This window comes from Eschrichtius robustus, chromosome 16 (assembly GCF_028021215.1).
Source record: "Eschrichtius robustus isolate mEscRob2 chromosome 16, mEscRob2.pri, whole genome shotgun sequence".
Lineage (NCBI taxonomy): Eukaryota > Metazoa > Chordata > Mammalia > Artiodactyla > Eschrichtiidae > Eschrichtius > Eschrichtius robustus.
In genome coordinates this window covers 9952336-9967152 of record NC_090839.1, presented here as the reverse complement: position 1 = coordinate 9967152, position 14817 = coordinate 9952336, and positions in this window count along the sequence as shown.

The window sequence follows — 14817 nt, the reverse complement described above, 5'->3', positions numbered from 1 at the left end:
AGTTTCCTCAAAAGTGCTACAGAAAATTTTGGCCTAAAGTTTCACCTGTAAATTTAACCGAGGCTGGTGAGCTGGCCCTGAGTCTGTTGCCCTTTGGTCCGTTCCTTGCCACTCCGCTCAGCTCTGCATGTCAGGGGAGCTGACCCCTATAATTTCCAGGTTCCTGGGGCTTCTAGCTTCCTGTTGGGTTTGCCTAATGGGTGGAAGGGAGAAACCAGAGTATTTCTCCCCCACTCTCCCTATCTGGGTGGCAGTGGCTGTGTCTCTGCTATGGCCCCAGATCCCAGAAGGGCCCACTGTGGCCTCAGCTTCTGGCAGGTGACTGGTTCCTGGTGTCTGAAAATATGTCCTCCTCCCTTGGTCCCCAGCCTTCTCCCTGGGGAGCAGGAGTAGTGACTTCCAGCCATTACTAATCTCTGGTTGCCTAACCATTCCCATTTGGCCTTTCAGCCCTTTCATCACCTGTGAATCAATTCCTGACATCAACTTTACTTAAATCCTCAGAGTTGCTTTCTCTTTCTGGTTGGGCTCTGGTTTAAGGTTTGGATTAAGGTTTGTGGGGCTTATAATTTTCTTCTTGCTTTTCTGGACGTGGCAGGTGATTCTTAACTGGAGAGTGCCTTAGAGTCTCCAAGGGAACTTGCTGAGAACACACAAGCTCAGGCACCACCCAGATGCATTGGAATAGAATCTTGGGGCGTGGGCTCCAGGCACGTAGCATGGAGACACGTCGTGGATGACACCAGCAAGCCCCTCCTGACCTTTTCACTGAAACCTGACCTGAAATCTTGGAGCAGACCAGGGGAAAATTTTTTATATTCCAAAATTGATTCACTAACAATATTTAACAACTGTGTGCAGTCCTTACATAAACATGAAGGTCAATAAAGAAACACTTGAAAGTTAAATAAGTGCTAAAACCTACTGTAATAGGATATAATCAAGACTCAACCTGTCAGGCATTAAGTGGTGATTATACAACCAATTATTTTGATGAGAGCTGGCTTTGAGTCTTGCCTGGCATCTAACTGAGGGTGGCACACCTGTGTTTTAATAGTATATTCACTTAGATAATTTCATACGAGCAAGCATACACATGCTCGATTTTTTCACTCTTTTATATAGTTAATATCTTAACATGAAAACACTCAAACAGTATAAAAAGGTATACAGTGAGAAGTGGGCACCCCTTCAACCTCTCACAGCCCCCCAGTTTCCTTTCCAGGAAATAGTCACTATTACCAGTTTCTGGGGTGTTCTTCAGAAAGGTATATGTATATCCATCCATTTCTTTTTCTTCCAAATAATACCATAATGCAAACAACACTCTACGGCCTGCTTTTTTTTTTTTTTTTGCATAACAATGTATTTTGGAAAATATTGCTTACAAGTGGATCTAGATTTGCCTCATTGCTTTAGGAAGAGTTCAGGTTTCCATTGTGTATATACATATACTAAAATTTACTTAAACATTCCCTGTTAATGAACATTTAGTTTGTTTTTTTGTTACCACAGACAAAGCTGCAATGAATATATATCTGTATCTATGCCTGTACAGAAGAGAGTATATCTGTAGGATACATTCCTAAAATAGAATTGCTAGGTCAATGGGTATGTGCATTTAAAGTTTTGATGCTTTCCAATGGCACTTAGAACTCCCATCAATAACTTGTTAGGACACCTCTTTCCTACATCCTAACTCACACAGTGTTATCAAGTTTCTGATCTTTGTCAATCTGGTGGGTAAAAAAAAAAATGCTATGTTGTAAATTTAACTTGCATTTCTCTAATTATGATACAGTTCTGAATTTAAGCAACAAAACAAAACAAAATGAAACAAACTCCTAACACCTATCTGCAACAAAACAGAACAATGTAGTTACAAAATGCGTAATTATTGTTTCAGTAGAAGTTCAAATATAATGCATAGATGGCAAAGAAGACACTTTGTTCCAAAGTCTGAACGTCAAAGAGCTAATGTGACAGTTCATGTGAACTTGCAGGGGTCCCCATTGTGTTAAAAGTTAGCATGTAATGCTTTGGCCTGTGTGTTTTCAAATAGTTTTAATATGTTAAAGATAAAATTCAAATCAGATATTTGCTGAGCTTTTGAAACACCCTCAGTGACCCTGTGGTTTGAAAACCACTGCTGTAATTCTCATTTTACAGAACGGGAAACTGAGGTCCTTCCCTTGTGGGAATCCAAAGCTGCTGGTGGAAATTTGAAAATATTTATTTTTTTACCTTTTTGAATACTTTTTAATATCTTTTTTTCTTGGAATAGTTTAAGACTCACAAGAAGTTGCAAAAACAGTACAGAGTTCTCACATTACCTTCTCCCCACCCCAGTGATAACATCATATTCTTTTTGTCTTGCCAAAAAAATCTTGAAATGTTCGTTACTTTTAAATGTTTTTGACCCATCCAAGTTCACAGCCAATTCAGAAGGTAGTCATGTCACAATTGTATTGATAATCCAGATTTTCATTAAAGTGTCCCAGTAAGTATTTTAGTTAGGCTACACTTGCTAACAAAATCAATAGTCCCCAAAATACAAAGGCCCAAAGTCATAGAAACTAATTTCTCATTCCCCATTCTAAGATAGGTGTTGCTGTCAGTGGAAGGGGGTCTCCCTGAAGGAGATGTGGCCCTTCTAGAGTGGGAGTGGGGCAAGTTTTGATGGATGGATAGCTGTCTGCCACAGAAAAGGTTCTCTACTTTTTCTCAGATGATGTATCACCCAGGAGATATGTAGACCTAGGTGTTAATTCAGTGTATTATTATTTAGCTAACTTTATTGGACTTTTTCGTTTGGTCTTCCTAGTATCCTTTTCTTACTTCTGATAACAGGATTGCTTCTTTCCATGACTTCCTTTGAGAAAGGTTCCCCTTACTCCACAGAATGTTAATCGCAGCCCCCCAGCCCAAAGGTCACAAAGGTGGTCATGTGACGCAGACCAAGCCAGCATCTCCTACCATACTGAATTATCTGAAGCTCATCCAAGTTTCTGTACCATATAGGTTCTATTCTGTCTCCCATCTGAAATTCTGTTTCTCACTTTATGTACCAGGATCATATCTCCTTATTTAATCTGAGCTCAAGGTCCCCTTCTACGGAACCTCTTTCAGGATCTCCTAGGTCGAGTTAGGAGCCTCTCCTCTCCTCTAGATCCCTCTGTGTGGCCATATTCTAGCACTTACCACAGTGTTTTGTAACCACTGGTTGACTTGTTGGCCTGTTTCAGTTAGGATGCCTTTGGCTGCCAACATCTTACATAGAGTTTTTCTCAGTTATGCCTCAAGGCATAGATAACGTGAGTCCTCTCAGTAGATGGACAGGAGTGGGTTTACTGGAGCTGCCGGACTGGTTACATTGGTCAGGACTAGCTTTTGTCTAGGGCTGTGTCCAGCCTTCTTCTAAGCTATACATGAAAATACTCATTTCCTTTCACTAGTGATTAGTCTACCAGTGGACATGTATGATGTGATTTATAATGAGAAATATGTGTTTGGTTTTCCACTTTTCTTGGCATGGAGCTCCTAAAACCCCTTGGAATTTCCTAAGAGACGAGAGTGGATGAAAGTGTCTTTTTTTTTTTTTTTTTTTTTTTTAATTTTATTTATTTATTTATTTATTTTTGGCTGCGTTGGGTCTTTGTTGCTGTGTGCGGGCTTTCTCTAGTTGCAGTGAGCGGGGGCTACTCTTCGTTGCAGTGCACAGGCTTCTCATTGCGGTGGCTTCTCTTGTTGCCAAGCATGGGCTCTAGGCACGTAGGCTTCACTACTTGTGGCACATGGGCTCAGTAGCTGTGGCGCACGGGCTTAGTAGCTCTGCCGCATGTGGTATCTACCTGGACCAGGGCTCGAACCCATAACCCCTACATTGGCAGGTGGATTCTTAGCTATTGCGCCAGCAGGGAAGCCCAAAACATACACTATTTTTATAACAAACTTTCAGAAATTTCCAATACTAACGTTTTATTTAAAGGCTCTAACAGCAAGCATATCCTTTCCTGTCACTGGTAAATGTTGGAATTTCTTGTGATAGTGCAAATGGCTTTCAAGTCCAATCAGACTTAAAGGTGAAATATCGTATATTTTACAATAATGATGAACTACCACCAGCAGAACACAGAGGTGTGGTTCAAGCAATCACTTGCTGGTAGCCTGCATCCACTAAACAGGCACAACTGAGGACGCAGTGAAGTAACCAACTTATATAAAGACAGAGATCAGGACCACTACGTACCTGGAAATGGACCAGCTAGGAGATCTGGCCAGACCCCCAACCAACCCCATGCTGGTCGGCTTGGGCACCATGTTCCTTGGGCATCTGGAACACAAGCTCCTCCAGCAGCTCCAGGACGTCTTGGCCACTGTTTGTAGCAGCGAGCTCTGCAGCTGACGTGGACGTCCAGCTGGTGGAGCACCTTCTGGACCACATTCAGCACATCCTGCACCGTCCCAGCTGCTCAATGGAGGACCACAATGAAGACATGGTGCTTCCTGGTGTGGAGGGTCCATAGCTTTAGTATTTGTCAGTTTTCTTTTGTTAATGAAATCCAAATTTGAACTGGCTTTAGACAAAGAAGGGAATTACTGACTTCCGCTTCAAGGATGGTATTATCAGGAATGGCTTTCTCTCTCTCTCTCTCTCTCTCTCTCTCTCTCTCGGGCCTTATATTAAAAAAAAAAAAATATTTCATCAAGTTAAATTTTTAAGTTTAGTTTTAATTTTTATCTGTTATAAAGGCACATATTTTAAAGAGTTAAATAATTCTACAAGGCTTGTTATGAACGAGAGTGATCTCCCCACCCCTATTTCCCAGGCCCCGAAGGAATTACAGTGTAATTATGTTTAGACAAATATTCAGTGGTCATAGTTACACCATAGGGTATTCTGATTACTTTTCCTGTTCTGCACACCTTTTTGTTTTCATTAGAGTTAATAATTTTCCTTTTCTGCTTGTCTGCTTACTTTTCCGTGCATTAATTCATCTGAATTAGTCACCACCAGTTGTGTAAATCTCTTCTCAATGTATTCAAACACTTTACAACTTCTATCGATTTTGTCTTCTGAAGAAGTTTCTTCAATGTGGATTGGAGCAGCTAAAGAGCTATTGTTTTAAGACGTTGCCTTCACAATCATCCTGGGAATTTCTTATGTTTCTTCCTTATGGCAGATCCCCTGGTTTTATAGATCTTATGTCTTCACCTCTTGGTTTATTCCCTAACTTCTCCTTTTTGTGTGTGTGTGTGTAGTAGATTCCTGTGACAAAGTATAAGGAAGGTACATTTTAAGATCTGTGTATCTTCACACTTTATTGATTTGAGTTTAAAATTCTAGGCTACGTAGACTATTACTCAGCAGCGAAAAGGAACAAATGATAGCTACTTGTAAAAACTTGGGTGAATCCCAAAACATTAGGTTGAATGAGGGAAGCCAGTCTCAAAATGTTCCTTACTGTAGGATTTCATTTATATGACATTCTGTGAAAGACAAAATGATAGAGTGATGGAGAACAGATCAATCATTGCCAGGGTTTAAGGGTGAGGGGAAGCTTTGAGTACAAATGGGCCACACCAGGGAAATTTTGGGGGTGATGGAAATATTCAGTATCCTGATTGTGGTGGTGGTCACCCAAATCTATACACATGTTAAAATTCATAGAACTGTACACTGATAGAAAAAAGTCATTACCTGTATTATAAAACAAAAATGAAAGAAACATCCTAGGTTATAATTCTAATTGATTCTTGGTGTTTGAGTTAGTTGTGTCCTGCAGTCACCATGACTACCAAATTAGCAAAAACCGAACAACTGCTTCTAGAGGAGATACAGAGTTGGGTTCCTTTGAGTCCCTGGTCATGAGATTTTCATCAACACATCAATACATAACTTTATGTGTGTTTCTGTTGAAAGACAGCTAATTTAATATGTATTGTTTATTCATTAGCGTTGAACTCTCTGCCAACAGAGCTCGTAGTTATGCCTGAGCAAAGCTTACCTACCACACCGATGTTCTCCACAAGGCTCATGGCAGGCTTCTTGTACTTAGAGCACTAGATAGCAATTCAGCACTAGGCTTGGAGGCTGTTTTAAACAGTTTGAAATCACTAACAAAAAGCACACACACAAAATGTGGCCCTAAATAGACTGTGAAGAGGCCACTTGCTTAGGTATGAGATCTGAAACAAGAAGGTAGAGCATTGCCCTGGTTGGCCTCAGCTGGAAATGCATGCTTCATGTGACTCAATTTTTTTGGCTGCTCTGCACGTCTTTGAATGACCCCCAAAGCTTCTCAAGTATTGATTTTGGTGATAAAAATAAATTGTAACGAGTTGATAAATTCCAAGTACTGAATCCGCTAATAATGAGGATCAACTATAATTGTCCCTCGGAAATTTGAAGGCCTTGCTCCACTGTCCTTGAGTTTACCATGTTGTTGAGGATATGTCTGATGCCATTCTGATTGCTGTACTTCTAGATGCAAACTTCGTATTTTTTTCCACTAGCTTCTACCTTTCCTTGTCCCTTTGTAATCTGAATTTTAATGACGATATTTATTGGTTGGGTCTATTTCCACCCATTGCATGGATCCCTGCTGTCTAATAACTCATGTCCTCTGGTTCTGGGAATTTTATTGGATTTTTTTTTTTTCATCCCGTCTGTTTCCTCTGTTCTCTTCCTAGAACTCCCAGTATTTGGCATTGGAACTCCTGCACTGGTCCTCTCCTTTTCTTAATTATCATTTTCTCTCCAAGTTCCATGTCTTGTTATTATTATTATTTTTTTGCTCTGCTTTCTGCTTCAACTGTGTCATCCAAGCTTTCAACTTAGTTTTTCATTTCTGTGCTCATATTTTTAATTTCCCAGAACTCTTCCTTGTTATCTGAATTAAAAAAAAATGACCTCTGATTCTTATTTTGTGGCTGCAGTATTTTCTCTTATCGACGATGTTAATGTTTTAGGGAGAGAGAGTTTTGCTTTCCTCCGTGTGGGCTGCCTTTGGCTGTTTGGTTCTTTTCGCCTGTGTCTTTCAGTTTTCCTCAAAGGTCTCGTACTCCTTGGCTGTCCAATTGTCTTCTAGAAAGAGGCAGCCTGAGCATCGCTGTGGAGTGACCTTGCTGGGCTGTGTCATTGCCGATCACCCACCTCCCTACACTCACATATCAGTATCTTTAGGTTTTCTTCTTTATGTGCAAAATTTCCAGGGAATTCTTGTCCACTCACCTGCCTGGAGGAGTTCAGCCTTCTTGCCTGGTCTTGGAAAGGGTGGGGAGGAAGGCCGGGGTCTCAGCAATCAGAATGTCACCTTTCCCCTGTCCCCTCTATTTTCAGTTTAGTCCCCGTCCAGAGACCTTCTTTCTCTTTTATCCTCTCAAAGGCACAAAGTCCAGTCATTTAACCAGGTTTGAAGGGAGTCGGATGCCCAGCATGTGGCATGGGGGAGGGGAGGATGGGGATCGGACTCTTTCTCAGATTTTCGCGCACTCTTTCTATTTTTGGTCACACTTTCACCTCCAGCTTGCAGAGGTATCTGGTGCCACTAATTCCTGAGCATCTCCAGGGCTCCGCAGGATACACGAACTCCTTTCTGGCCTTTCCCACTGCCGGCTCAGGATTTGGCTTTCCTGGAGCTGCTGATTCAGTTACCACTTGTTCACTGCATTCTCAGTGTTGCAAGAGAATTCTCAGAAAAGCTAAAATCATGACTCTCATACTGGTAGAAAAGTGACCACACTTTAAAGATTTTAAGATTTTAAAGGGTGGGGGGAGAGTGTGACTACCAAGGGGCAGCATGAGGGTCTTTTTTGGACAGTGATGGAACTGTTCAGTATCCCGATTGTGGTGGTGCTTACACAAATCTATACATGGGTTAAAATATGTAGATCTGTACATTTAAAGGAAAAAGATCAAGTTATCTGTATTGTAAACTAAAACAAATTTTAAATGTATTAATTAATGAAAAATTTAAGGAAAGTCTTTACACTTGGAAAGGTATATAATCTGAACCCCTAGAACTGGGCTCTGTAGAGGTGAGATTTGAGGTTCAGCAGGGAGTGTGTGTGTCGATGGAGTTCTACACGCCCCTCCTTTTCTGACACCGTATTAGGGGCAAGTTGGTTTCAAATTTCCTGTCTCTCCTCCTGTGTAGTCAGAGTCATGCTCTCCCCTTCCCGAGATGTTCAAGTCCTTATTCCTGGAAACCATGGACCGGTTACCTTACTTGGCAAAAAGGACTTTGCAGATGTGATTAAATGAAGGATCTTGAGTTGGGGAGATGACCCTGGATTGTCTGGGTGGGTCCAGTGTAACCACAGGGGTCCGTATAAAAAGGAGGCAGGAGGAGGTGTGGTGATAGAAGAAGAGGTCGGAGAAAGAGAGAGATTTGGAGATGCTGCACTGCTGGATTTGAAGATGGAGACAGGGGCCACGAGCCCAGGAAAGCAGGCAGCCTCTAGAAGCCGGAAAAGACCAGGAAACGGATTCTCCCATTGAGCCTTCAGAAGGAATGCAGCCCTGCCGACACCTTGGTTCTAGGACTTCTGACCTCCAGAACTGTAAGCTAATAAGCCACTTAGTGTTTTAAAGTCACTAAATTGTGGTGATTTGTTATAGCAGCTTTAGGAAACCAATACACCTCTTTTCACACATTCATTCAATATCTCTGGTCTGTGAATGTGTTTGTTCTTTGGATCCTCCTTTGAACTGGTTCTAACACCTCCACAAGGAACCAGACCTGCTAACACCTTGAATTTAGCCCAGTGAGACTGAGTTTGGACTTCTGACCTCCAGGACTGTAAGATAGTACATTTGTGTTGTTTCAAGCCACTAAGTTTGTGGTAATTTGGTACAGCAGCAAGAGGAAACTTCTCTCTGCTTTGGGACACAAAGGGAATTTTAGTGCCTGTGCCTCAGATGAAAAGGTTGGTGTGGAGAAGTGCTTGAAAAACTCACTAACATAATAACTCAAAATGAAGGCTGCAGCCTGAATTAAAGTAAGCTTTTATTATATCAGGATCACTTATGTGGTTTTCAAAATGCATTCAAATCCCCAAGCTCCTATTAATGTAACAGAAATTCAATTAAAATTATGAGAAACAAAGATCATGTTGGGTCAGCATTTCTGTTTGACCACAGTACATAAAAGGTTCTTGAGACCTCCTGTAGTCATAGGAAATAAAGTTGGTGTTAATGAGGCCACGTCCAGGAGGTGTCAGAGGCAGAAGAAAGTTATACAGTGATGGTTACTGACTTTAATCTCTTTTACCACATTGCAAAGAGGACTCGATGGTTGAAACATCACAACTGACTTCTTTTTTGATTTTTACCAGAGATTTCATTGTCTGCTTTGTTTTTTTGTTGGCGGGGATGTGACCTTTTTTTCCAAAAAACTTATTCAGCACTTCAAGGTGTCATTACTCTTTAGTCTTGTGTCCTAGCATATTTGGCTCAAGTTAAAAAAAAGAAAAGGATGACTTTGGTGTGTACACTTGGCTGACCGGGCCTAGAGTTAAAAGGAGAAAGAAAAGTGAGCAGAATTGATCAAGAAGATTTCAATAAGGTCTCATAACAGCTCATTTCTGGTACAAGTTGCACATTTTTTTTTTTTCTTCAAGGCTTCCCATCTGGGAAATGCTTAAAGAGACACACAAATAACTTAGTTTAGGGCCCAGCTTCTGTTGTGGGTTGAACTGTGTACCCTCCAAAATTTATGTTAGTTGAGTCCCCCAGGGAGCTCTGGGGGCATGCTGCTCATGCCCAGCTGCTGTCTTGGTCAGCGTGGGCTGCTGTAACAAACATGCCCTAGACTGGGGGGCTTCAACAACATGAATTTGTCTCTTACACTTTTAGAGTTTGGGAAGTTCAAGATCAAGATGACGGCCAATTCAGTTTCTGGTGAGAGCTCTCTTCCTGGTTTGCAAATAGCTGCCTTCTTACTGTATTCTCACATGGCAGAGAGAGACACACAGAAAAAGAGAAACGGGAAGACACAAACATTCAGTCCATAGCACCTGTCTAGATCTGTTCTGTTCAATATGGCAGCCCCCTAGCCACATGTGGCCGCTGAGCCCTAGAAATGTTGTCTAGTCCAAATTGAAATGTAAGTGTGAAATACACACTAGATTTTGAACACTCAGTACCAAAAAAGGAATGTGAAATACCTCATTAGTAATTTTTAATATTGATTACATGTTGAAATGATATATTTTTACTGTAATGGGTTAAATGAAATGCATAATTAAAATTATTTCTACCTCGGGGCTTCCCTGGTGGCGCAGTGGTTAAGAATCCGCCTGCCAGTGCAGGACACACGGGTTCGAGCCCTGGCCCGGGAAGATCCCACATGCCAAGGAGCAACTCAGCCCGTGCGCCACAACTACTGAGCCTGCGCTCTAGAGCCCGCGAGCCACAACTACTGACGCCTGCGTGCCTAGAGCCCGTGCTCCACAACAAGAGAAGCCACCGCAGTGAGAAGCCCGCGCACCGCAACAAAGAGTAGCCCCGGCTCGCGGCATGTGGAGAAAGCCCGCGCGCGGCAACAAAGACCCAAGGCACCCAAAAAAAAAAAAAAATATTATTTCTACCTGTTTATTTGTGCTTTTGGGAAAAGTAGCTACAAGAAAAATTTTGAATGACACAGGTGGACGGCATTATATTTCTATTGGATGAACCTGGTTTATACCCTTGCGCCTATTGGTCATTAGTTAAAGGCTTGGTTAAGGCATTTCTAGCTCTGCCTGATCCCAGGCAAAACTGCCTTTGGCAGCTTGAAGCGGACAAAAAACCCACGTGCAGGGCTACCGGAAGTAGGTACAAGTTGAGAGTCCGTGTGCAGGAAAACGGGAAAGGGGTGCTCAGAGACATTATATCTGTTATATCTGAACACCATCTGTTCTAGTCTGTGTAGTACTTATACAATGACTTAGTTTTATTTTCATTTATAAGAACTTCTTTTAAAACAAATGTTCATCATAAGTAATACTACTGTGGCGTCTCAGGCTTGGCACGCTCGTCATATTTCTATGATAAATTAAAATAAACACAGAACAACTAAAATAGAATCATATTTATCTCCTGTCCCACTGATGGTGCAAATTTTGGAACATTCTGGCAAAAACTAAGTTTGTTAATCTTCAGCAAAGGAATTCTGTAGAAAGAATAGTCAATCATTCTCTGATATGTGTAATTATGACTTTCCTACTCTTCGATTTTATGAAGCCATTTGAATTCCTCCAATGTGTTACTTTGACACTTAATGCAATGTTTATGCAACAATCATAAAAGTTAATTGTCTTCCTTCTTAAAACTATTTAAAATCCTCATCCTTGGTCTGCCTTATTGACGTGTGCACATTAAAGTATGATTATGTGACAATAATAATTTTACAACAATGAATAAATGTCAAATTAATTATGTTAAAACAGTAATTTGTCTGCTTCCTTCCTAATATGTATAATTATTTGGGGGAAGTGTGCAGGAAATATTAAGGATATTGTCAGAGCTGAGGTTCAACCTCTGAAGTGATGTTTACTTTTTCTTCTGAAATGTATTATTTGGGAGTTTCCTTTTTGTCCACATCTGTTACTTGGTGGTCCATAAGTTTCAGGGAAATTCCAGACTATCTTAGATTTCAAACCAGTGGCTAGGAGGTGTCAATGGCCACATCACCAGAACTTTCTGTTCATGAAAACTTATTTTTTTGGTGGGAGAGGGGGCAGCAGGGTTTTTGTCTGTCATGATACGGATTGTACCATCTTCTAATTTTGTTTGTTTGCCAGGATATCTATGCAGCTAAAAATGGAAAGCACATGTGCTTCTTTTCATTCTTTAAATATTACCTTAAATGTATATCCTCAAAGAATCCTTCCTAATTTAGGCTTCACAATTTTGGTAGTATTCTTTGCCATCATCTAAGATGATACAAAGAGATGAACTGAATCTCTCTCTCTTTTTGTAATTATACTTAGTTTATAATTTTTCATGTGTGTATTTCCATAGTGCTCATTAATTGGAGATGTATTTGGTGAAAAGCATCGTGGATGTAAATGGGGGCTCTGGCAGACTGAGGTTTAGCTCCCACAATCCTCTCTACTGTGATATGGTATTGATAGCACTGCAAAATTTCTTACTAGAAATTACCAGAGCCCAGAGACCTCAGACTGTTCTCAGGGCACCTCCCTAATCCTTGGATGGTTTGAAGCCTGCCTCCCTTTTTGGGGGGCCAGCTCACCTCCAGTCTTCTGGGTGTGTTTTGGGCAAGCCCCTCCTCTCTCTCCCACACTAGGACCTGCCTCTGAGTACTGAGCCCTTTCTCTTTTCCTGTCTTCATCCTCCTCCTTCCCACCCCCCCCCCCCCACTCACATTGCCCTTTCTAAAAGCCGGGGCTGGGACTAGGGTGAATGAGTCTTGCAAGTGGAGGGATACATCCTGTCCTTATTTAATTTTTAAATATTTGTTCATCATGGATTTTTGGGATTAATTTTAAAAAATATTGCATTAAAGTGTTATTTATCTTGATTACTGAGCTTTTTGGTGCCTCCTTAAATTCTTTACCTGAGGTGAATGCCTCACTTGCCTCACCCTAAACTCGGCCCTGCTCCTGAGCTCTTTCCTGATAAATTGAAGTAAATGCAGCACAGTCTTAACAATTCTTGATAATCCTTGAATTTGGATAATGAGTATATGGGGCGTCATACTACTGTATATGTTTGAATTTTTTCAATACAAAATACAACTTTACGAATATAATACAAATAGATGTGTAATAGAGAAAGCTTTGTTGTATTGCTTTACATATATATATTATATATATAAATATAAGAATTATAACATTTTTCTGATATTAAAAATTCTACATTTGTATTTTAAAAATTTGGAAAATATTTTTGCAAGTATAATGAAAAAGATTAAATCCCACCTTTAAGAGGACCACTGATAATGTTTTTATGTATTGCTCTCCCATCTTTGGCCTTTGTGTGTGTGTGTGTGTGTGTGTCTGTATGCATGCGTGGGTGTGTGTGTTTGTGTGTATGTATAAGATATCAGCCAGAGGCAGATGAAGACATCAATTAGAAAGGCCCACTGGCATGGGGGTTTGGGGCTTCAACATTTGGGATCATATTTTATAATATATGCAATTGGCACCTTCTATTTTTGCTTACTATGTCATTAAACATTCATAAAATGATTAAAAATAACTTCTTCTATGTCTAATTCTGATCATAAAAGGGATATATGTTAATTTTAGAAAACTCTATGTTTGTATGTGAATGTGCACTTCCAAAGTATATACTATACACATTGTTGAATTATATCTTTTTATGGAACAAGAAATCATGAATATTTTTCCAGGTCAGTAATATTCCACGATATTTAATGGCTACCTGGTATTCCGTCAGATGAATATAGATTAATGTGTTGGTTAAGAACACAGGTTGTGGCATCTTATCCATCTGTTCTGATCCCTCCTCTACTCCTCACTAGCTGCGGATCTTGGGCAAGTTATGGAACAGCTCATGTCTCTGTTTTTTTTCCCTATAAAAGTAGAAAGAAACAGTGTATATCTCATATGATTGTTACAAGAGTACATGGCAGAAGGTCCATTAAACCCTTGGAACAATGCCTAGCATATTTCAATGCCAAGTATATTATAATCAATAAAGGTAAGATAATAACAATAATGATAACAATAATAATAATAAAATCATCTAATCCTCTCTGACCAGATATATAGGTTGTTTCCTGCTCTTTGCTTTTTAAAGTAGTGCTGTTAGCATCAACCCTTTTCTTAGGCTAAATTTCTAGAAGTTAAAACATTGGATTCAAGAGCACAAATGTTTGTGAAGTTCATGCTATGTAACACTGAGGTGCCTTCTATAAATTTGTGCCAACTTCTGTTCCTACCGTCCACTGAAATACTTTAAATACCCTTTTTGCCAAGTTAGATATTATTATTATATTAGTTTACATTTCTTTCATTAGATATTCATGCTTTTTCCTTCCCTAGTCCCTGTTACTCACACCTATTTTAATATTATCCCCTTATACCTCACATAAATGACATATTTTTCATTCTTTGCTGAACCAGGGTATAGACAAAATGAGTGTTGTTTAAAGCAATATGGGGTCTTTTGTTTAAAAAGAGTAATATGGACACAAGTAAAGAGTGAATGTGTTTCTCTCACATCCTGCTCACTACAATAACTATTAACAGGTTTTTTGGTATCCTCTGGACCCTTTAAATAATCATTTGAAAAATAATACAGTGAGCAAATAATATATTTGTGTTATAAAAATGCAAGCAATGTTCAAATATATCTATGAATGCTTATTTTAAAATGACATCTTACTAGTCTTACTGAATGCAGAATGCTTTTTGTCTTCAACTCTGTGTCACGGATAAACTTCCACACTGGTATAAGCAGATCTGCTCAATTTTTCAAAGCGTCTGCAAAGCATTCTATATCCCGATTATATGACTCTAATTAAAATTTATTAGTCATTCCCTATTGATGGACAGTTGTCTCCAATTTGTTAATATTATATTTTGGTTAATTCAACATCTTTGTACCTACATTTTTGCTTATTTGATTATGGATAAATATCTCAATGTTCAGTTGTTGCGGTGATTTTTAAAAAATGCTAATGCAGTCAGCAAGCAAAGATAGATAAGCTAAGATCTGAGAAAATACAGTTGTAATCCCTCTTTCCCCCGCCAGCGGTTGTCTGAGGTATTCCAACATAAATAATACATGTGCTTAATTAAAACAAAACAAAACAAGTCATTTCCACCCAAATTTCAGTTTTA